This window comes from Anolis sagrei, chromosome 1, assembly GCF_037176765.1.
Source record: "Anolis sagrei isolate rAnoSag1 chromosome 1, rAnoSag1.mat, whole genome shotgun sequence".
NCBI lineage: Eukaryota > Metazoa > Chordata > Lepidosauria > Squamata > Dactyloidae > Anolis > Anolis sagrei.
The window spans coordinates 25,425,345-25,449,226 of record NC_090021.1 but is presented as its reverse complement, the minus strand read 5'-3'; the positions used below and the strand labels follow the sequence as shown (position 1 = coordinate 25,449,226).

General features: G+C 38.6%; 1 protein-coding gene across 4 annotated transcripts in view; it reads right to left on the bottom strand.

Annotated features, from left to right (window-relative positions):
• Positions 1-23,882, bottom strand: part of PTK7 (protein tyrosine kinase 7 (inactive)) — a 124,567-nt gene that overhangs the window by 77,855 nt on the left and 22,830 nt on the right. The window lies entirely within an intron of this gene.

Here is a 23,882-nt window from a genome sequence, read left to right as displayed (position 1 = left end):
TGAAGAACTGCAACATTCCAGCTGAAACTTCTAATTGCCTCTCCCTAAACTGCGAATCCAAGGATTCTATAGGATACGTCCATGTCAGTTAAAGAGGAATATTACTGGCGTAGTTCTGTAGTGTGAATGGGCCTTTGGTGCAAGGAAAAGAGTGTTGTTATCCCCAAGGGCTGTTTATTCTCCTGTGTCTCACCTGAGCCCCTAGTTCAGTGGTTCTCAACCTGTGGGTCCCCAGATGTCTTGGCCTTCAACTCCCAGAAATCCTAACAGCTGGTAAACTGGCTGGGATTTCTGGGAGTTGTAGACCAAAACACCTGGGGACCCACAGGTTGAGAACTACCACCCTATTTGGACATTTGATAAAGGCTAGGACTTTAACTTGCCAGATATATATATTTTGTCGTGTCAGGAGCAAATAGCTTCTGGTGTGAGAGAATTGGCCGTCTGCAAGGACGTTGCCCAGGGGACGACCGGATGATTTGATGTTTATATCATCCTTATGGGAGGCTTCTCTCATGTCCCTGCATGAAGAGCTGGAGCTGATAGAGAGAGCTCATCCACCTCTCCCCGGATTCGAACCTGCAACCTGTCGGTCTTCAGTCCTGCCGGCACAGGGGTTTAACCCACTGAGCCACCGGGGGCTCCTACTTGCCAGATAATGTTGCATGATACATGCTAGCATCAATTGCAAGAGTCTCAATCTGTTCTGTCCACCATTCTACTTAGAAAGCCTTATTAGGCCTAGGTATTCTAACTCTCCCTCTGGCATTTTTACTTTGGGCATGTTTAGGTATTTTTAATTGAAAACAATTACTGTGATATTATTGCTTTATGTTTCTTAGTAATATTTTATTGTATTGTTCAAATGTTGTATTTAAATACTTTAAAAACACAAGCTGCCTTGAGAGCTTTTTTAGTTGAAAAGCTGTACAGGAATAAACCATACATCAAAATGGAGAAACATCTGTGTTTTCCTTTGAGGCAGCTGTTTTGCATGATGGTCTCTGAAATCTTTGAGCTTACTTATTTGATTGTATGTGTGTTTTATTTTTTGTGTGTTTTATTTTTTCTGAACATGATACTCACTGGCAAATGTTCTGTTCTTTCAATTTTGCAGTGGTGGAGCATTGGGTAAGCTTGCATAATTTCTGAATTAACTCAAGACAAAGGAAAAGATCGTTGTCTCTGTTCTTTTGCAATGGAAGAGATGAGGAGTGAGATTTTATAACATGAAGAAAAGAGTAAAAATAATCCACTAAGTACATACTTGGATCAACCTAAAGTAGATCTTTGGATTCTAGCCACTAAAACTAACAATACACATTTTTGTTGTTGTGTGCATCCAAGTTATTTTCAATCTATGGCAACCCTAAGGTAAAGCTATTATGGGGTTTTCTTGATGGGGTTGGAGGGTACTGCTGCCTTTTTCAGAGGCCGACAAAGTGTGACTTGCACAAGGTCATCCAGTAGGTTTTTTTATAGCCAACTAGGAATTCGAATCCTGTTGCAAGAATCAAACCACTACATCACATTGGCTCAAATCATTAGATAATCACCACTCATCAAACCAAGTAAAATTACTCTAATTCCAACAGACTCAAAATATAATTATGGTACTTTGGGCTTAAAGTGTAAGTCTAATCTTACTTATTCAATGACAGGAAAATAAATCAAAAACTTAAAAGGTTTGTATATTGTCTGTGTGCGGCTCTCTAGTTTACAAAGCCCTAAAGAACTATGTAAGCTTGCAATAAAATGTTTTAAACATCCAGGCATATGGAAATACTTTAAATAAGGAAGGTTTCTGTATATACAGCTGACCTGTTCTAATCAATTTCAACATCTGGAAATTCTTTCTGAAGCCCACCAAGATATATATTGAGACATACACTGTGCCATAAGCTAGAGCTTACAAATAAAAGGGCAGCATTATCCAATTAATATGCACCAAAAGCACAATCTCACCAGAATCCAAAAGCAACATCTTTACATTCATCAACTTCTAAAGTATCTAAACAGAGCTGCATTTTCTGGAAACTAGAAAATTAGAGCTTTCCTTAGTAATTAAAAGAACTGACTAGTTCCAATGCCTGCTTTCTTTCCTGGAAATAAAGAACTCTTATGATACAAATCGCAACCAACAGCTGTGCTTTAGGGGAACTGAACTGCTTTGCAGGACTGCATTTGTACTATTAAATCTCATGAGAAAACAACAATCACAAGATTTAAGTGCCACAAAATTTTCCTGATATCAAAACAGTGAACAAAAACATACCAAGAGTGAATTTTAGAATAGAGTGAATGGTCTGCTAATAGCCACTGATTGGATGTTACCCTCAAAGCAAGTCTTCTGAAAGTTTAATCAGAAAGTGGAACACTTCTTGGCCACAGTTTCAATTGCAAGTATGAAAAACTGTATCCAGGTGAATAGGAATTACAGTATAGTCTACAATTTCATATTATATTTCTGCTGTTTATTTTCTATGTAATACGCAATTGCACTATTGCCTGAAAATATGTGGTCTATTACTGTAAAATGCATATTACTATCCCTGTTTTAGGGAGTGAATTTGTATCATCAAAATAATACATACATGAATCATAATTACACATGTGTATGCGTACAGTCCCACCTAGAATGGAATACATTTATGTGCCTCTTTTCCAAATGGAAATCTGGAGAACAATAAAAGTCCCATGCCTCCTCTAGCCAGGAAATATGGAAATTTGGGGGGGGGGGGGCTATTTTTCTCATTTAGGATGGAAGAAACCGTCCCTCTGGTGTAAGTGGAAGGAGCAAGACCGGTCAGGGATACCCTTCCTGCACTGCTGGAAATGTAGACACCAATCTGTTATAAGTGCTTCTCTCAGGCCACATCATTTATATTTATGGTACTGTTATTCTTTTTGTATTATTGGGATTCTTCCTTTTTTGCTTCGTAAAGCTTTGTTATATTTATTACTATTGCTTGATACTGTGTGTTTTTACGGTTAGGTTGTTATCTGATCATTTTTGAATTCTGAAAAAGTTTAATATAGATAGCATGAGAAGAATGTAAAATAAACCAGGGCAGCCAATGGGTGGTTCAACCAGATGTTGGACTGCAACTCCCAACATTCCTTTTCAATGGATATGCTGATCAGAAACGATGGAAGTTGCAGTTCAACATAAGCATCAAAGAAAATACTGACATTGGGCTGCAACTTTCACATCTCATTTAGGTTACCAAGATTTCAGAACATTTAGAAACACACTAGAGTATATCCTGTTCTGGCAACAAATATTCAGAAATTAAGACCATATTTGATGTCAAATATATACCGTAAGCAGCTTATTGCTATTTTTGCACAATTTTAATCTTCTGATGCATTTCAAGATCACGAGAAAATTTAAAAGTAGATTTTTCGGGATTTTACCAACCATGGTTGGCAGCTTTCTGATAAGTTATGTCATTGTAAATGGACTTATGGTCACGTAAAGCTGGATTTTGCTGCTGTACAATGTTTGTATTCTCGGGGGGTGGGTGGGTGTATAGCTATGACAACAAGAGAATTGCACCCGGAGAAATGTTGCACAAGTGCCTGTTTCACAGTAGTTGTAATGCACATCATACCATGTTGCACAATAAGACCTCCCACTGTGCAATGAAACATCTTACTCCACTGTGTATTCATTAGTAAGATTATGTATCATGTCGATGACAGCTTTCATATAATCAAAGAGGTAAAAGAGACCTTAAGGGCCATCTAGTCCAATCGCATTGTGCTATAGAGGAATAAACAATCAAAGGACTCCTGCCAGATGGTTATACACAAACAGAAAGAGGCTCTACCACACTCCCAGCAGGATATTCCCCATTGAACAGCAATTAGCATCATGACATTTCCCTGCAATTTTAATCCATTTCTCTCAGTCCTAGTCTCTAGAGCAGAAGATAACAAATGTGTCCCCTATTCAATATGACACCCTTTCAAACACTGAAACATGGCTATCATGTCATCTTCTCTCAACACATTCCAATTTCTCTTGATTTGGGGTTCCCAGAAATGGACACAGGACTACTGGTATTCCAGTTGATTTCTGACCAAAGAATAGAGTTAAACTATTACCTCCCTTGATCTAGACCAGCGTTTCTCAACCTGGAAGGCGTCACCAGGGGGTGTCAATGGGGTCACCAATAAAGTAAAGGTTTTCCCCAGACATTAAGTCCAATAGTGTCCAACTCTGGAGCTTGGTGCTCATTTCTAGAAGAGCCAGTGTTGTCTGTAGACACCTCCAAGGTCATGTGGCCAGCATGACTGCATGGAGTGCCGTTACCTTCCCGCAGAAGCAGTACCTATTGCTCTACTCACATGTGCATGTTTTCGAATAGTTAGGTTGGCAGAAGCTGGGGTTGACAGCAGAAGTTCATGCCGCTCCCCAGATTCGAACCTGTGTCCTTTCGGTCAACAAGTTTAGCAGCTCAGCGGTTTAACCCACTGCGCTACTGAGGGCTCCACCAGGGGTCACCAAAGACCATCAGAAAACATAATATTTTCTGTTGGACATGGGGGTTCTGTGTGGAAAGTTTGGTCCAATTCTATTGTTGGTGGGGTTCAGAATGCTCTTTGATCGTAGGTGAACTATAACTCCTAGCAACTACAATTTCCAAAATTCAAGATCTATTTCCCACAAAACTCCACCAGTATTCACATTTGGACATATTGAGCATTTGTGTCAAATTTGGTCCAGATCTATCCTTGCTTGAGTCCACAGTGATCTCTGGATGTAGGTGAACTACAACTCCAAAACTCAAGGTTAATGCCCACCAAAGCCTTCGAGTATTTTCTGTTCGTCATGGGAGTTCTGTGTGCCAGGATGGGTTCAATTCCATCGTGGGTGGAGTTCAAAATGTTCTTTCATTGTAAGCGAATTATAAATTCCAGTAACTGCAACTCCCAAGTGACAATATCAATTCCCCTGCAACCCCACCAGATTCAATTGTGGGCATATCAGGTATTTTTGCTAAATTTGGTCCAGTGGATGAAAATACATCCTGCATATCAGACATTTACACTGCAATTCATAACAGTAGTAAAATTACAGTTATGAAGTAGTAACTAAAATAATTTTATGGTTGGGGGTCACCACAACATGAGGGCCTCTATTAAGGGTCACGGCATTAGGAAGGTTAAGAACCACTGATTTAGACACTATGCTGCTACTTACACAACCTGGAATCACACTGACATCATAAAATTATGTATCATACCCTCTGGTGTAAGATCTTGGTCCATATTTTTTAGAAAACCTCTCTTTTATAAAAGGATCAAATATCTCTTTCTTGGCAGTATATTTGAAATTGGGAAGCATTTCTCAGGTCTATCCTACACTGATGTAGAACTGAAGTAAGCCCTGTCTGTAGGCTAAGAACATCAGAGGAAACAACAACACCTCCCTCAACGTCTTTGAGTCTTAATGCCATGCTGCTGTTGCAAACTTCATTTCTTTTCAAATGGTTTCCACAGTTCATATTGTGCTTTGTATGCGCAAGGGGCACTGTAAGAAAGATATAAGCCATCTGGAGTTTCTAATCAGCCACCATGGTTTTTAAAATGCAGTGTATAAAAGGATTACAGTGTAAATTGATCACTTGAGAAAGTATTGAAGCCAGCGTCACAATAGCATACAAGAGAATAAACCTCCACCGGGAAACTTTTCTAGGAGAATTTCTTCAGTACTATGCTCAGCATGTGAGCGCCATTGTGCACTATTCCATCACAATGCAGAGTCATAGATTGTAAGTACTCTTATACTCCACTTCAAAACTGGGCTCTGGTGTAGCATTGTTCCTTTCACAATATAGAACCTCAATGTGAAAACTCTGCTTCAACTACTTCATCATAAAAGCTTTCTTTTTCCCTACTTCAAATGCTTTCATGGCACCTTTAAAACCTTGCACTTTCATACTATGTAGTATTTGAGAGAAACCACTTCAAACCAAAGAATTTCTCACTTATACTCTTATCTGCTACAGCTTCTTTTCATTTTAACCAAAGATGTACAAGAGAAGCCAAAAAAATCTTTTTCTACTTTTATCACTGACACTCAAATGTAGACATCGAAAATCCCTAAGTCAAAAGATTTTATATCTGTGTAACTTTTTCTAATGTCTTTTTCTTTAGAAACCTAGACTTCATTTTTTTTCTAATGTCCATAATGAAGCATTTAACAGCTAACAAAATAAGATCTGGAAATGTGAACTTATTGGAAGTAATTGGTGTAATTGTGCCTAGCTTTTTTATCCTGTTTCTTCCTCGCCACCTTTCCCCAGCATGTTTTTTCCTGATATGAAGTTTCTAAACAACCTACTTCCAACAACCGATCTTATGAGTTCCTAAAGAATTATGGAAATAAATGTGGTTAAATAGGAAATATATGTCTCCCAAAATTATTTCTGAAATGTCTTTTTTTTTTTTTACCGAACAGCTATGTTTCCTTTGTTCTTTTAAGGAGTTGTAATTCTTTTGGGTTTCCAAAATCAATTAAAATGTAATTTGAGCTCGACTACTAGGCATGTAAAGATTGGTGTAAATGTAGACATTTTGCAGAATGGACAACTACCAAATATCCAACAAAAGGCAAGAGGATTTAAGATTGTAATTACCATCTAATTATGATTATATATTTTTGGTAAATGATTGACAATACAAGTTTAAAACTTTTAATTTAATGAATCAGAAACAAAATAATTTTAAATCCCTGCAACAATAGTAACTGACACCATATAAAATAGAAGGAAATGAGGTCCAGAACAGGAAAGATTATTGCAATTTCACATAGTTTTGCACTGGGGGAAAAAGAAAGCTTACTGGATTAGTTAATGGATTGTGTGGGAAAAGTGGATTTGGAGCCAGTATTAATCCTTTGAGTTCAGTAAAATTTACATTGCTTTCTTTTAGAAAATGGATATTAATCCTCATTTTTAATGCTGGGAATGTTACAATTATGAAACTGAAAATAAGGAGTATAGAATTAGGAGTAGACAAATAAGGAGTATAGAATAAGGAGTAGACAAATGTTCAAGAACTGGTTTATTAAAAATTGGGAGTTTGTTGTTGTGTGCTCTCAAATGAATCATGTCAGTTCTAGCCAACAGTTTTCTTGGCAAGATTTGTTCAGAAGGGATATGCAGTTGACATCCTCTAGTGTTGAGAGGTGACTTGTTCTTCCAGAGTCCTAATCCAACATTCAAACAACTACCATTATGCTGGGTCCATAAAACTGAAGTATACTTTTTTAACTTTTAGATTATATTTTGTAATAATAACCATGCTTGTTGATTATTTTGTTCATTTCAACTGCTGCAGAAAAGCAATGAATATCATTATATTTGACTTATCTAATAAAGAGGGAAATGCCAAAAAGAAAAAAAGAAAAAGAAAATATGCTCTTTTGGCAGGAATTTGAGTTATGCACTCCCCACTGGTTTTTCCATGGGTTTGAAGTACCATACTAGAAGTCAGTCTAACTCAATCTTTGATGTCCTTCAGTTGCAAAGAAAATACATCTTTATTTAGACAGTCTTTTGGCTTTTCTGCCAAATAGGTTTCAATTGGATGACTGATTTGCTTTTATACTTTTAATTATATTATTTTAGTTTGCATTTTACAGTTTGTCAATAGATCCCAGCACTATTTTAGTAGAAAGACAATATAATGATAAAAGATGCATCCACACTATAGAACTAATGTAGTTTGACACCACTTGAACTGCCATAGTTCAATCCTATGGAATCATGGGAATTTTAGTTTGGCGTTGCACCAGTACTCTTTAGTGGTTCCCAACCTTTTTTGACCAGGGACCACTCTCAAAAGTTAATACCAAAAGGGTTATGAATCTATTTTTGATCAACTTTAGATTTGTTTTGGTTATTTGGGGTGCTGATTCAGAAAATTGCATTGGATAGACTACAACAGCTCTAGTTTCTGATACAGGACATATGCCATCCATTAGTTACCATCTGCTCACCCACAGAAAACCATATTTAATAATCTAGAGTTGATGTGGTCTACCCAATACAATTTTCCAAATCAGCACCCCAAATAACCCCAGGAACAGGCTAAAAATGAAGACATCAAGGTCCCCTCGCTTCCATTTGCCACATGGAATAGCTCTGCTCAGGGGGAGGGGGGAGGAGGAAAGCAGGAGGCTTGTTGTTATGTCTTTCCTGGGTAGTCAGCCTCTCCCCTCCCCATATCCCCATTGCCTCGGCACTATAAGAGGGTTTCGCAAGACCAGTCACTCTCATTGCAACCGTTTAGTTATGGTGAGGCCACGGACCATATTTTCGTTCTTGGGGACCACTGGTGGTTCACGGACCACAGGTTGGGAAACACTGCTTTAGCAGAAAGGGCTAAATGTCTTATACAATTAACTCACAGGAGTCCATAGCATTGAAGCATAGTAATTAAAGCGGTGTCACAGAGCTGGAAGAGAACACATAGGCCATCCAGTCCAACCCCCTACCATGCAGAAAAAGCCATTTTAAGTATTGTGGATTCAAAGAAATGTGCAATTGCAGGAACAAACCACATTCATTTAATGGTGCACATGACCCAAAGAAATAGTTTAGACATGTCCTCTGTAAGAAACTGTTTTTTCATGCAGAAGTTGAAAGCCATGTAGTTGTGGAGCTTTCAGAGATGGGGCTGTGGGTGAGCAGACTGGTAGCATTCTGCATCTCAAAAGAGTTATCATGGGGGGAAAGTGTCTCTGCTAAAGCTTTCTCACCAATCCTTATTTCCACAATAAGCCAAATTTTTCACAATTGAATTATCACAGGGACAGAAAGTGAGGTGATATCTTCTGAACAGGAGCACAGACAGTAAAACAAACACTACAAAAGTGTTAACCCTTCCCTGTGCTATTCAAAGATAGATAAGATAGATATTTGGTTGGAGGTACACTTAAAACCCGACAGGGAGCTCTGGCGTAGGCTGGTCCATGAGGTCACGAAGAGTCGGAGACGACTGAACGAATGAACAACAAACACTTAAAACATTCACATGTTCTGACTTCCATACAAATTCAACTTAAGAACAAACCTAAGGAACCTATCTTGTTTGTAACTTGGGTCCTGCCTGTACTATTACAAAAAATAACAAGTATGTTGATCAATCCTTGCCTCAAGAAGTCTTGAACATCTTATGTGGCTACCTGAGCAATTTCCCTGAAGTTGTAATGCCTGTATATTCAGAAGACTACATTTATATAAAGCTGCAATGGTCTTCCCAAACCTATATATTTCTAATGTAGTCCTAAAAGCACAAAAGCCTATTTGACTAAATCATAATCAATGTCAGCTGTTCAGAAACACTGGCAAGATAGATAGAACAGCAAACTCAGTTTAAAAGCAGTAAAATTCCATCTTATGTATTTATCATCTTCCTATTCACATCAGATTACCAAGATTAGAATGATACAATAATCCTGAATCTTTGAAGAATGGAAACACTGGCCTTGAAAACATGAATGATAAAATAAAAGTTCCTTCACTACGCCAGCAATGTGACAGGCTAACAGAGGATCAGACTTGGAGCGTAAAATAAAATTTAAAAGACACACATGGAAACTATGGGACCTTCTGCCAGGCCTCATGTTCAGTACTTGATAATGAGCAAACCTGTAGCTGGCACCTATCCAGAATGCTGGAATCATCATTAATGTGCATGAAATCTCAGAGGTTTATCTTCCAACTGGCAGAGAAGTGTCCCACTTGGGTTTCTTCATTTCTTCGTTTGGGATTATACAATATGGTTCTGGCAGATCTACAGGAAGATTTGAATTCAGGCCAAGTGTAGTTATTTCAGGAAACTTCACAATACTGAAAATAAACCTTAGTTTTCAGAGAGGGCCTCCAAGTTTCTGGATCTTTGGTATGCCGTCTCCTTAATCTCAACTAAAAAAAAAATGTATTTAAGGGTTTCTCTGCATGACAACATTCTCATGTCTCCAAAAACCAAACAGTTCTCTGGCTATTAAAATGCAGACTATGTACTTCTTCTAATGATGGTTTCATGAATGGTTTAAGCCGTCCTATCTTTGTTTCATGCTGCTAGCACTCATTCAGCCTCAGGGGAAAGCAAAGACAACCTCCACTCAGATAAATCCTGGCAAGAATTCCCCATGACAGGGTCACTTTAGGGTTGCCATAAGTCAGAAACTACTTGAAGGCACACATGAACAACAACACTGCAGAATTAGAACTGCTACAGACTACATTCATATCCACCACGATGTGGTTTTCATACAAATTGCAGAACTACCCTAGCATGTGTCCAGACTCTCTTCACCTCTATGTTTGAATAAACTGATCAACATTAATTTAGGATAAATATATTTGAATCTATTCCTTCTACCCATGGGATTAGTCCAGTTCTATATTTCTGCTTTCTTCTGAACAAAATTTACTGCGTTAACGAAGTTAGATAGAAGCAGAAAAAGCAAGGAAGATTTTCAATTGTTCTAAATCACTTATGTTCCTCCCCTCTTTCTCTCATCTTACATTCCTTTATTTCTCACTCCCAAGTCCAGTAAACTGACAACTGGAAATAAAAAATCAACAACAAAAGGGGTGCTTGATATCATGTGAGAAAATCCAGTCCCATGTTTATCCTCAACAGACAACAGTGAAAGAAGCAGGACACACACACACACACTAGAAAAGTCAATTTAGGCAACTTTATCAGTAAACTCAAAACCAATGACATCATGATGGGTGGAATGCTTCAAGATGAAGCCAAGCCACACTACTGTAAACCACTCAAGCAACAATCTCTCCTTGAAGTTCAGAGATAAGTACTCTCTCCTCAAAGAACACATAAAACAAGAATAAACTCTGAATAATAAAATCTAAGAATAACTAAATAAAAGTTATTTCAGTATATAGCATATTCTTGTTAACGAAAACTCCGATAAAGATGTCTCTTTTAAATAGTCTTTTTATACCCACCAAATCCTCACATTTCCTCCTTGTCTTCTGGTTGACTGGAGGTTTTTTTAAGCATCATTAGCATTAGAAGGAGGGTGGGAGGAACAGATTAAGTGCCAGGTTACTACAGAGTATATATATAGTAAACATGGCAATAAGGATCAATCTGGAGGGAAACAAAATTCTTTCACAGTTATACATGCTTGCCTACAACAGACAACATAAACTGCAGCTGCCCCCATATGACTGAGCATGCATCAAACAGCCAAAGAGAGATACATTCGTTTCACCAATTATCTCTATATTAAAGAAGCATCAATCTATAACAGTGGTTCTCAACCTTCCTAATGCCGCGACCCCTTAATACAGTTCGTCATCTTGTGGTGACCCCCAACCATAAAATTATTTTTGTTGCTACTTCTTATCTGTAATTTTGTGACTGTTATGAAACATAATGTAAATATCTGATATGCAGGATGTATTTTCATATACTGGACACAAATACCCAATACACCCTAATTTGAATACTGGTAGAGTTGGGGGAGGGATTGATTTTGTCATTTGGGAGCTGCAGTTGCTGGGATTTATAGTTCACCTACAATCAAAGAGCATTCTGAACTCCACCAATGATGGAATTGAATCAAACTTGGCACACAGAACTCCCAAGACCCACAGAAAATACTGGAAGGGTTTGGTGGGCATTGACCTTGAGTTTGGGAGTTGTAGTTCACCTACATCCAGAGAGCACTGTGGCCTCAAACAATGATGGATCTGGTCCAAACTGGGCACGAATATGCAATAGGCCGAGATGTGAACACTGGTGGAGTTTGGGGAAAATATACCTTGACATTTGAAAGTTGTAGTTGCTGGGATTTATAGTTCATCTACAATCAAAGAGCATTCTGAACCCCACCAATGATAGAATTGGGCCAAACTTCCCACATAGAACCCCCATGACCAACAGAAAATAATGTATTTTCTGATGGTCTTGGTGACCCCTCTGAATCCCCTTGTGACCCCCCCAGGGGTCCCGACCCCCAGGTTGAGAAACGCTGATCTATAAGCTCTGATATTAAAAAGAAAATCACAAGAAAAATAGAACCTCATGAAAGAAAAAGCCTTCAAATGGTCTCTAGAAAGTTCAAAATGTTTTGTTTATTGTTGTATAGTAATATTAAGAAAATATTTTACCATCAAATCTAATTGCACCACATCTGGTAAGAATCCTATTACACACAGCATACCCTCACACAATAAAAAAGGCACAGCCTCTCCTACTATACACAATTCTTTGTTCCTCCGGTAAATTCTGGCAGAGTAAAGAAACATGGAAGATATTCTAGTACAGTTTGGGAGCTGTATAGTATAATTGGTTTAGAAATGCTTAATTGAAACAGGGTGATATCTGTACATGAAGCCAAGATCTTATGACTTCTAGTTGATGAAAACATAGAAGGAATTGTCTGCTTCACCATGATAAATGAAAATCTTACAAATTAGCATGGCAAGATACTGCATTAGATGAGCAAATACAGCATAATAATCTAGATACTTATAAAAGGAGGAAACAAACACTATAATATGAATCATGGCATACAACTATGGATTTCATTTCCATAACTACTGTCATTTCTCTCTCATCCTTTAATTCATTGACTTTAATTACACAAAAGGTCAATAATTTATTAACAGAATAATACACTTTACAGATTGCCCTCAAATTATGCATTCTATTAATAGAAAAGCCACAGAAGGTAATTGATACAGTGGAGAATGTTTTCTGATAGAAAGAAGATGACACCTGAAGGGTCATCATCCCATTATCCAATCTGTCTTTGTTCTCCTGCTTTGCAGGGTCCCTCAACCATATGAAGCAAATTTCCATAAGGCACAAACAACTATAGAGAGAGAAGGGGAGGTGAAAAGCACCTCCTTCCCCCCTTTGGTAAAAAGGACAACTCTGCTTTCACATTTCACAAAATGTCCAAGTCAATGGCATCTGGAGATAAGGAATTGATGAAGAGGTTGAATTTCAATGGGCCAGCATGTATAGCCCTACTGACAATTTAGCAGCATTTCAAGTATCTAGTATGCATTGTAGTATTGATCACTTTCATGCAACAAAACTGATTATATTGTCCCCGAGAGCGGCGGAGACCCCCGCCTTCAAATTGGTCTGAACCGCAGCGGAGAGTTCCGCAGTTCCTGGGAGCCAAGTTTGGGGCCAACTGATGAAATGTGCCCCAGCAGGCAGCTCAAAACTAGAACTGCGCTCAGCCTTCCATTACTTTCCCTTCCCCTTACTTTGTAACCAATCCCTAATAAAGTTACTTGAGTTTTGCAACTTTAAAACTTTTCCGCTTGCTACTTTGTGTCCTTTCCTTGCCTGAACCTTCTCTTTGCAAGAAATAAACCCTTTCCAGGCTCCGGAGAGCCGTGAGCCTGCCGGGGATGCCTTTCCGGCGTCCCTGGGGCGCAGGATCTGCGTCCGTCATAACCGCGGATACCGAAACTGCCATTTTGGATCCCCGTATCCGCGAGAATTACAAAATGGCGGATCGGCTCCGTTTTAATTTTATATATTTCTATAATTAATTCTAAGCCTAACTGCTATCTCGCTTTTCTCACTTTGGATCCCTACGCCCGGGAAATAATTGTTTTGTTTTGAAGAATAAATTTTGACAGAAAACAGCTGATTGTCAACTCCGCCGGCTCCGCCGCAGCAGTCCGTTTCTCTCCACTGCCGTTCGTTCCTGCCAAGCCCCGCCGCCGGGGACTTGCTGTAGATGCCTCCAGGAGACCCTGGGGAGGCGGCCGGGCAGGAGACCTAGTCCTTGGGAGGGAATTATGGTTCCCCAAGGACCGAGCGATGGATCTTGCTGTCTTCCAACTCAGTGCCCATCTGCTGATTTCTACCAGGGAAAATGACTCTTTGTGGCAAAACTTGGACTGCAAGCCACCGCCGCTTCCGCGAACTTTCCCCAGGAACCTGGGACTTCAAGTTTTTAATTAAAAAAATCAACTATTTTAATAAAAATTAATTGAGATGTGGGGTGGGAATGGGGTTTTCCTTTATGATCTTTGTATAAGAAAATACATGAAAATACATGAAAAATGCATGAAATGTCATCCGTTTCCCGCTTTTCCCTTGACTTTTGCCCCATAAAGAAGTGACCAAGGACTGTTGAAATGCTCGAGGGAGAATCCCTGCCTCTCTCGAAACTCCCTATTGATTGACTCATCTGCATGAACAATAGCCATTTATGATTTCCTTTTTCTCGCTCTCTGAGTTGGTCTGGTGAGATGAGGAAGTCTATTTGGATACGGACATTATAATTGATTCTACAAAGGGCAGCATTGATCCTCCCCGAGGTCCGCTGCCCTGATCCTGTTTGTCTCTCTCAGCCAAACCCATCAAGGACAGGAAAACCTTTCTTATGAAGATCGCACCTTGCCAGCCAAAACAAAGCCTCACATTCCAGCTGGCTGGCAATCCATAATCCCATCATTTCCCCCATTGTCCGCGGTCATCCTGCCTTCTCGCTTCTGATTCGTCCATCTTCAGAAGCGAGAGAAGTGTGCTGATTGGCCCTCCAGAGGCGGAGGAACTCGCTGATTGGCCCAGAGCAAGGCGGGCCCCCAAGCCTCCTCCCAGCTGTTCGAGTTCAACCAATCAGCGTGAAGCCAGACGGAGAGGGGCGGGCGGGAAATTCAAAAGGTTTTACTGTGTTTTCTCTATAAATATGCTTGTAAATTCTTTAGCGGTATGCTTGTAGTGGAATTATCCCTACTTTTGCATCCGATTGCAGCTGAATCGCAAATAAAACACCTCGGTCGCTGAACTTCTTCCGCTTTGGTGAGGATTTATTATTTTAAATATTTTTATCGCTGAAATTGGCTTTGCTGGCCTCACCAAGGTTCCAGGACTCTCTTTGGTGCGGTCCTCAGGGATCTCCTCGGCTGGGGAGACCCTCCTAAAAGCAGCTCGATATCAATATGAAACTGATCACCATTCTATTTCGAGATGTTGTGATAGATGCTGAGTGGCACTAAAGTTCTCTTTTTAGTCCCTTCTTTTTGAAAATAATCAGAACTTCAGAATCTTTGTAAAACAGGGGTTTCCAAACTTTTTAAGTGAGGGGCCGGTTCACGGTTCTTCAGACTGTTGGGGGGCCGAACTATAGTTTGGAAAAAAAATGAACTGATTCCTATACACACTGCACATATCTTATCTATAATGCAAAAAAGAAAATCAATGAAAGACAAAATAATATTTAAAATGAACAATTTTCACCAACATAAACTTACTCATCTTTCAATGGGAAGTGTGGGCCTACTCTGCCATGCAGGAAGCGTTCAAAACATCTAAACAGCTTACTTATTTAACATCAACAGATGTTCTTGTTGATACACTATTCTTCCTTAACCTACAAGCTAAGATATTGGGTGTATCTTTTAATTTTTTTCCAGGATCACCAAGGGCACTCAGAAATTTAGAGCACTGTTTTTAAGAGAAGCCAAATGAAATCAAGGAACCAGGGTATTTTTTTTCTGCTTCTCCAGATTCATCGTCCCCAAAATAGAAGCCATTAAGTAAATTTGGTTGTAAGGTGGGGGCATAGCTTATCAACTATTCATGAGGACACAGCTAGAAGGGAGACAGCACAACTCTGGATATGGACTGGATAATATAAATGTGTAATCCTGCATTAAAAGCCACAAAAGTGGTGATCAAGTCCAGAAGGCTGGCCAGTTTAGCCCACATTCATATATTATTCATATAGCATTTGATTTTGGAGTATGCTGTCATTTTCTGTCCTCCAAAAGAGACTAAAAGTCATTTTGAACAATAGAAAAGAACAACCTAAGCACTTTTCATAAAACAATTGTAAGTAAAGGGCCACCATATGTACTGCATATATACAATAGAGTATGACCACCATATGTACAATAGAGTATGACCAACAGAATCAACCACCAACTATGAGAATGAATTAAAATGGAATTCCAGGAACTGTCTGACTTCAAGTAAAAAAACCACTTGTTAATGAACGTTCATTTCCCCCCACCCCCACCCAAATCCATTCATTTGGTTGAAGAATATGGAATGCTTTCTGTTGGGGGAATGTTCACAAAGATTTTTGAGTCCTAGTCCTTAAAATTAAAGAATCTTCCTCCATGTAAAATGTGATGAGTAGCTAAAACAGGGCCTTCTCTGCAATGGTCTCCTAAAAAACAAATACTCTCCTGGAAGGCTTATTGGTAATCCCTCGTAAAATGTTTTGGAAATTTAAGTATTTTTTTTAATTTACAAAAGTGATGTCAAAAGTAGAAAGGTAGAAAGAAAGTAATACTTAAAGGGAGTAACAAATAAGTAGTTAAAATCAGCAGGCTTATAGAGTAGTTTTAGCACTAATTTTAATATCTATCTATATATATATATATAAATGCTCTGTGCATAATGAGTACCTTAAAAACAAAAGAACCAATGAACAAAATCACACCAAATTCAGAAACAAAACATCTCACTACACAAGTGACCATCACTCAAAAAATTATGATTTTGTCATTTGAGAGTTGTAGTTGCTGGGATTTATAGTTCACCTATAATCAAAGAGAATTCTGAACTCCATGGAATTGAACCAAACTTGGCACACAGGACTCCCCTGACCAACAGAAAACACTAGAAGGGTTTGGAGGGCAATGACCTTGGGTTTTGGAGTTGTAGTTAACCTAGAGAGCACTGTGGACTCAAAGAATGATGGATATGGACCAAACTTGGCACAAATGCTCAATATACCGGCCTTCGATACCGTCGACCACGGTATCCTTTTGGGATGCCTCACAGACATGGGACTTGGGGGTACTGCCTTGCAGTGGCTCCAGTCCTTTCTCGAGGGTCGGTCCCAGAAGGTGTTACTGGGTGACTCCTGTTCGGCCCCACAACCATTGTTGTGTGGAGTCCCACAAGGTTCAATTCTGTCCCCGATGTTGTTTAACATCTACATGAAGCCGCTGGGGGAGATCATCCGGAGTTTCGGAATGCGGTGTTATCTCTATGCAGATGATGTCCAAATCTGTCACTCCTTCTCACCTGTCACCAAGGAGGCTGTCCAAACCTTGAACCGGTGCTTGGCCGCTCTGTCGGACTAGATGAGAGCTAACAAATTGAAATTGAATCCAGACAAGACAGAGGTCCTACTGGTCAGTCGCAAAGCTGAACAGGGCATAGGGTTACAGCCTGTGTTAGACGGGGATACACTCCCCCTGAAGACACAGGTTCGCAGCTTGGGAGTGATCCTGGACTCATCGCTGAGCCTGGAAACCCAGGTCTCAGTGGTGTCCGGGAGAGCCTTTGCACAATTAAAACTTGTGCGCCAGTTGCTCCCGTACCTTGGGAAGTCTGATCTGGCCACAGTGGTCCACGCTCGCTACATCCTAAATAGATTACTGCAACGCACTCTACGTGGGGTTGCCTTTGAAGACTGTTCAGAAACTTCAACTAATCCAACGGGCGGCAGCCAGATTAATCACTGGAGCGTCATACAGGGAGCACACCACTCTTTTGCTATGTCAGCTCCACTGGCTGCCGATCCAGTTCCGAGTACAATTCAAAGTGCTGATTTTGGCCTATAAAACCCTATACGGCGCCGGTCCAGCGTACCTGTCCGAGCGTATCTCCTTCTATGTCCCACCGCTGAGTTTAAGATCTTCTGGAGAGGCCCTGCTCTCGGCCCCACCTTCATCACAAGTGAGGCTGGTGGGGACGAGGGACAGGGCTTTCTCAGTGGTGGCCCCTCGCCTGTGGAATTCACTCCCCGGGGAAATCAGGTCGTCAACATCTCTCCTCTCCTTCAGAAGGATGCTGAAGACATGGATATGGGACCAGGCATTTGGGTAATCTGGCAGACTAACAAGGTAATGATGACTAGAGTTGCAAAGGATTATGGGAATGCTAAATGGATTGACGGATTTTAGAACTCGATAAACGCAGGCTGTAGATCAGCTTTTTAGTTGATATTGTATTAATTGTATGTTTTAACTATTGTGTTTATTGTTATTGCATTTTTATTGTAATTGTTGGCATCGAATTGTGCCGGATGTAAGCCGCCCTGAGTCCCCCCTAGGGGGTGAGAAGGGCGGGGTAGAAAGACCCGAAATAAATAAATAAATAATAAATGCCCAAATATAAACATAGATGGAGTTTGAGGAAAATAGACCTTGACATTTGGGAGTTGTAGTTCCCCTTGTTAAAACTGAATTGTGTGAATCAAAGAGCATTCCAAACCCAACCAACAATCGAATTGGGCCAAACATTCCACACAGAAAATACTGTGTTTTCTGGTGGTCTTTGATGACCCTTCTGACACCCCCCCCCCCAGGGGTCTTGACTTCCTAGGTTGAGAAATGCTGCCTTAAGGCCATCCAGTCCAACTCCCTTCACCAGGGCAAGAAAACATAATCAAAGTCCTCTTGACAAAGGGCCATCCAGCCATTCACACACACAAATATATTTGAAAGGGACCCCTAAAAATGGACCATGATATGTTGCATGTTCCAGAGTAGGCAAACCAGACAATCTCCACAAGAAACAGCAAGAAATACAGTTTACCCACAAACATAGACACATTACATATATTAGAAACCAACACTTTCTTATTACTTTATTTTCCAAATCACCAGACTGGGCCACAGCAATGCGTGGCAGGGGACCGCTAGTCTGTTTATAATGTGTATACGTTAGACATAGATAGAAGTGTGTTAGCTGTTGAAGATTAGTTTTATACATAAGGAAAAATGTTTTGATTTCTGGTTTTTTATGGCGATGGTTTCTACTTTCATTTATTTTACCTTTTTAGTTTGTCCACTCTTACTGCATAGTTAGAACATAAGGAACATAGGTGCCAATCATATGGTTCACTATTCCAAAATGACTCCAATGTTTAGGGAGTAGCGTGAAATAGACAGCACTAATGAAAATGGAGTGCAACTACAGCCTCTTTTTAAAAACACGGTGCTTCGCTTCACTACACTGTTTCAAAAAACATCCCGGGGAGGAAGAAGTTTTCAGGGTTACTGTAAAGTTATTTGCTTTTCATTTCTCACTATTCTCCCTGTACAGGAAATCATATTTAACACCAATATACAGGGTGAAGCAGCATAACTTCCTTTATTCAAAACTTAATAAAACCCATTGTATGAATCAGATATATATATATATAATATATAATGTAGGCGCATACCTAAAGTTTTGTTTTACGTAGTTTTGAAGATCAAATTAGGTAGGTGATGTCCCCCATTCTCCATTCTCTATACACTGAATAAACCGATTTCTGGCGTTTGTCATGACTCTTGCCAGCATAGCAGGCGTTACGTTGGCAATTTCTTCGTGGGTGTTGATTTTCAAATCTTGTAGGGTCCTTGGACAGTTCACATAAGCACGGGATTTCAAAAACCCCATAGAAAAAAATCACAAAGGGCCAAATCTGGAAAGCGGGCCGGCCACTCCAAATCTGCTCGAAAAGTACGCCTCAACGGCAAAAGCACGCTCCTCACTGTTCCAACGCATGATGGCGACTGAACTGTGTCAGGACAAAACTTTATACTCCTGCCTCTCGAACGAGACCACTAGCGCTCCGCTACGTCTTCAACCGACTGAATGGTGTACATTTTAAAAAAGGAAGTTAGGCTGCCTCACCCTGTATTTGAATGTACTGTACACATCAATAGTCTGTGGCAATGTAAATGATTCATACTAAAGCCATTCAAAATATTCATATACAGCCAATAGCTACCATGCTCTCAAGTGATTATTTGCTTTGTATTAATGGGTTAAAATGATCCTGGAACGTCTCAGTACAGTGCAAAAAAAAACCAAAAAACAGACAATGCAAAGAATGCAAAAAATATCAAGGAATATCAATATTCACATTCTTTCCAACCATTTTTAAAGTAAGAAAACTAGGTGAAATATTGTAGTATCTGTATTCAATTAAAGTGAACCTCTTAGAATTATTTTTGAAGACTCTTCAATAAGGCACTTAGCTAGGAATGAAACACATTCTTTACACTACAGTAGGAAGTTACACACACACCATATCCAAAGAGTTCTACCAACTTGCCCAGCAAAGATAATACTGAATAAATTGGAAAGAGTAGTGGAAACAGTTCCAAAGTTGGACAAATAATGGTTTAAAAACACCATACAAATACTTTGAATAGGTGTGAAAGGAAACCAGTTAAGAGCAATTACTATTCTAATGTAGGTAAAAAATTGCCTGATGGGGAAGAAGCCAGTAAAGCTTCGAAAATTTGCACAATGTATTTTATGCTTGGAGTAGCCACTGGATTTTGTTGTATTTTGCTAAATACAACAAAACGGATATCCCTGGGTATTTCTAATCATATACTCAATGGCACTGTAACTCTCTATAAATATTTCTTCAGAAAAATAACATCTAATAAAAATTAATATTATAAATAACATAACTGATCCAAACAATTATTAAGCTAATATAAACAGAACACATGGGTGTGCATGTGTGTATGTATATTATAAACAGTCCTACAATAGATTTCACAATTAAACATAAATATTCAAACCACAAATACTCACAAAAATATGGAAGCAATTATCACAAAAATACACATTCTGTTCTACATATAAAAATTATATAACTTTATTAAGCTTATCACATAAAATTAAACACATTGTTTATCATTACCTAAACTTTATCCTCCCTCTGTGAAAGTAAAAAATATGGTCTTACAGCAAGTTAATGTTTACTCTGAACTGGAAATGACATCTGACGTTTCTGCAACATACCATTAATTTAATGTATTTTTTTTAAAAAAAAAATCATATTACTTTTTCATGCAAAGCTCCCTTCAGGGAAATCACAAAATAAAAATTTAAAAACAAACACAATAAAAATAGCTGCTTCTATGGTGGTCCTAAAGCAAATAGTGTTTTCTGGGTCTGAGAGTGTGTGACTTGTCCAAGGTCACCTACTAGATTTCCATGACCAAGCGGAGAACTAAATCCTAGTTGGATTCGCAGACCAGCACTCAAACCACACTACACTACACTAATGGTGTACATTCAATTAAAGATGGTATGTTTTCAGTTAAAAGCAAGGCAAAGCAAGCAGCCTTTTAAGACCCATTTTTAAATACTAAAGAGAGAATGTCCAGAGGAGGACAACTAAAATGATCAAAAGGCTGAAAACCATGCCCTATGAGGAGCGTCTTAAAGAGCTGGATATGTTTTGCCTAAAAAAGAGAATGTTGAGAGAAGACACGATAACCATGATAAATATGTGAAAGGATATCATAAGAAAGAGTGAGTAGACTTGTTTTCTGCTGCCCTGGAAACTAGGGCTCGGAGCAATGGGTTCAAATTACAGGAAAGGAGATCTACCTGAACATTAGGAAGAACTTCCTGACTGTAAGAGCTGTTCATCAGTGGAACTCTCTGTCTGGGAATATGGTGGAAGCTCTTTCCTTGGAAGCTTTAAAACAAAGTCTTGATAGACATCTGTTGGGACTACTTTGATTGTGCTTTTTCTGCATGGCAGAGGGTTGGACTAGATGGCCCATGTCGTCTCTTCCAACGCTATGATTGTATGAGTGATATGAGCATCCCAGAGAAAGAACTCTGCCACATTCTCAGTAGCAAAATACACCCTAAGCAATATATTTGCAGAAGTGATTGTCAACTTTTCAGTGGAGAGTCATTCACTCCATATAAATCTGTGTGTTATGCACCAAGAAAATTGCCATTTTTCTTACTAGTCTTGCTGATATATAAATATCACAGTATTTTCTGAGATATTATTTAATATTCATATCTAAATTAAAGTCCACTAATTTTTGTTTTTGAGTGTGTCACTCAATTTTTAATGAATTACATGAAGTTAGTTACAGCTAGTGCTAGATCATTAGCATTAAACACTACTATATTTATTGTTCACACAATTCAGTTTTAACAAGGGAAACCTATTAGGTTAATGTTTATAGCAAGTGAGTTAATGAAAATATTTGCTTTATTTTTCTTTGGAGGGATACTGATCTAGATATAAGTCCACTGATTACTGATATTGACATTACTTTAAACTCATTTAATCTTTTCAAGGAATATATGTCCCATATCGAATAAAAATAAACCTTCAACCTAACTGAAAGCTTTCTCAACATGGAAAAAGCTATTGCTTATTCTTTCTACCATTCATTCATTTAAAATGTTCACTATTCTACACATATTACATCCTAATGTACAGCAAAATGTAAATTATTTAACCTTGATGTATATATGTAATTAAGATTATTTTATTAAAGATTTTGTTATAAACAGTCATAGACATTTTATAATCCTGATTCTGATTTTATAAGCCTGCTCTAAATAACATCAAAATAGGATTAAAAAACTGGTTCCTTCCACTGATGAGAAAAACAGAGGAAGGTGGTCATACTACTGAATAATGGGGGCTTGCTAATAATTTCTGCACAAAAATGTATAAAATTCCATCTGGACTCCATCTGGTACCAATGGTATATAGTACCATATGTCTGACAATTTCTTTTATAAAGGGGCCATTTTAATATATGTAAGAATATTTCAGTTCAAGAACAGCCAATTAAACAGGAAATAGTTAATTTCCTCAATATCTGGACTAGTTTTAATTGGAAAGCATTAATTTTCTTAGTATCTGGATATCTGATGAAATCAGTGAGTGGAAATTTGCATTTGGGCCTTGTCCCAGGCGCCCAATTATGGCTTAGTGGAAAGACTAAGACATAATTGGGCACTTTATCTCTCTAACACACATATCCTATCTTTATGATAGATAAAAAGGGAGTGCATTACATGATGAATATTGTTTGCCCCACTAAAATCCTTTCAAATGGCCAAAATGTGGGTCACTATTTAGTCCTGGAATTAGAAGCAAACTTCGTTTTTCATTATAGAAAGTGTCAGACAAGGACATGGCTGTTGGTGACCACAGCATTTGGAATAAAGCTTCACAATTCATTTACAGTGGTGGGGAAACCGTTGACATCAACATGTCTTCCATTCAAATCTAATTATTTCTACAAAAAAGGAAATTACTTCACAGAAACAGGTATTTTTTTTGTGCATTTCAACTGTAAAAATGTCTCAAGAGGCACAATTGTATACATCTCAAACCAAAGGACTACTTCTTCTAATAAATTCTATCCATGTAAGTTAAGACGATGAACCTGCAACAAAGACCGCTTGCTCTTACACTAATTGAGCTGAAAAAGATGTGCATAACATCTATCTCAGTTTGAAAATATTATATAATTAAAAAATCCTACAAATATTAGCAAATTGGCCACGGGACTTTAACAAAGTTTTACTAACAAAAGATACCAGAAGCACTTGCTTACTGGATATATTTGCAGGACATCTCAAGCTTGTCATGAACGAGCAATATGCTGGTACATGCTTTCAACTGATCTCACATACAATAAGCCATTTATTCTGTTGCCCAATAAATTCAACTGTTGTCTTTAAATCCAACTAAATAATGATTCCAGATGATAAATGTATATTCAGAGAATAATTTTACACAAGTGAGTTTTTGTTTTCTAAAAGGTATACCATCCATACATATATGAAGTATTAGCTAAAACAATGACATTAGACACAAAATAAAGACAACTGCAAGCCATGGAACTTGCTTCCATTTTATAAAGCATGACTGGAAAGTCAATTAACATATGAGCATTTTCATGGCCATATGTGTCCTCTGTTGTTTTAGATATAACTGCCTATTCCTCCTACACATGGATAAAATATTTTATTAATCTGGAAAAGGTATTAGATATATCATATTCAAATAATCAATGACTCAACTCTGTAAAAAAAGCCAGCTTTGTAGAAGT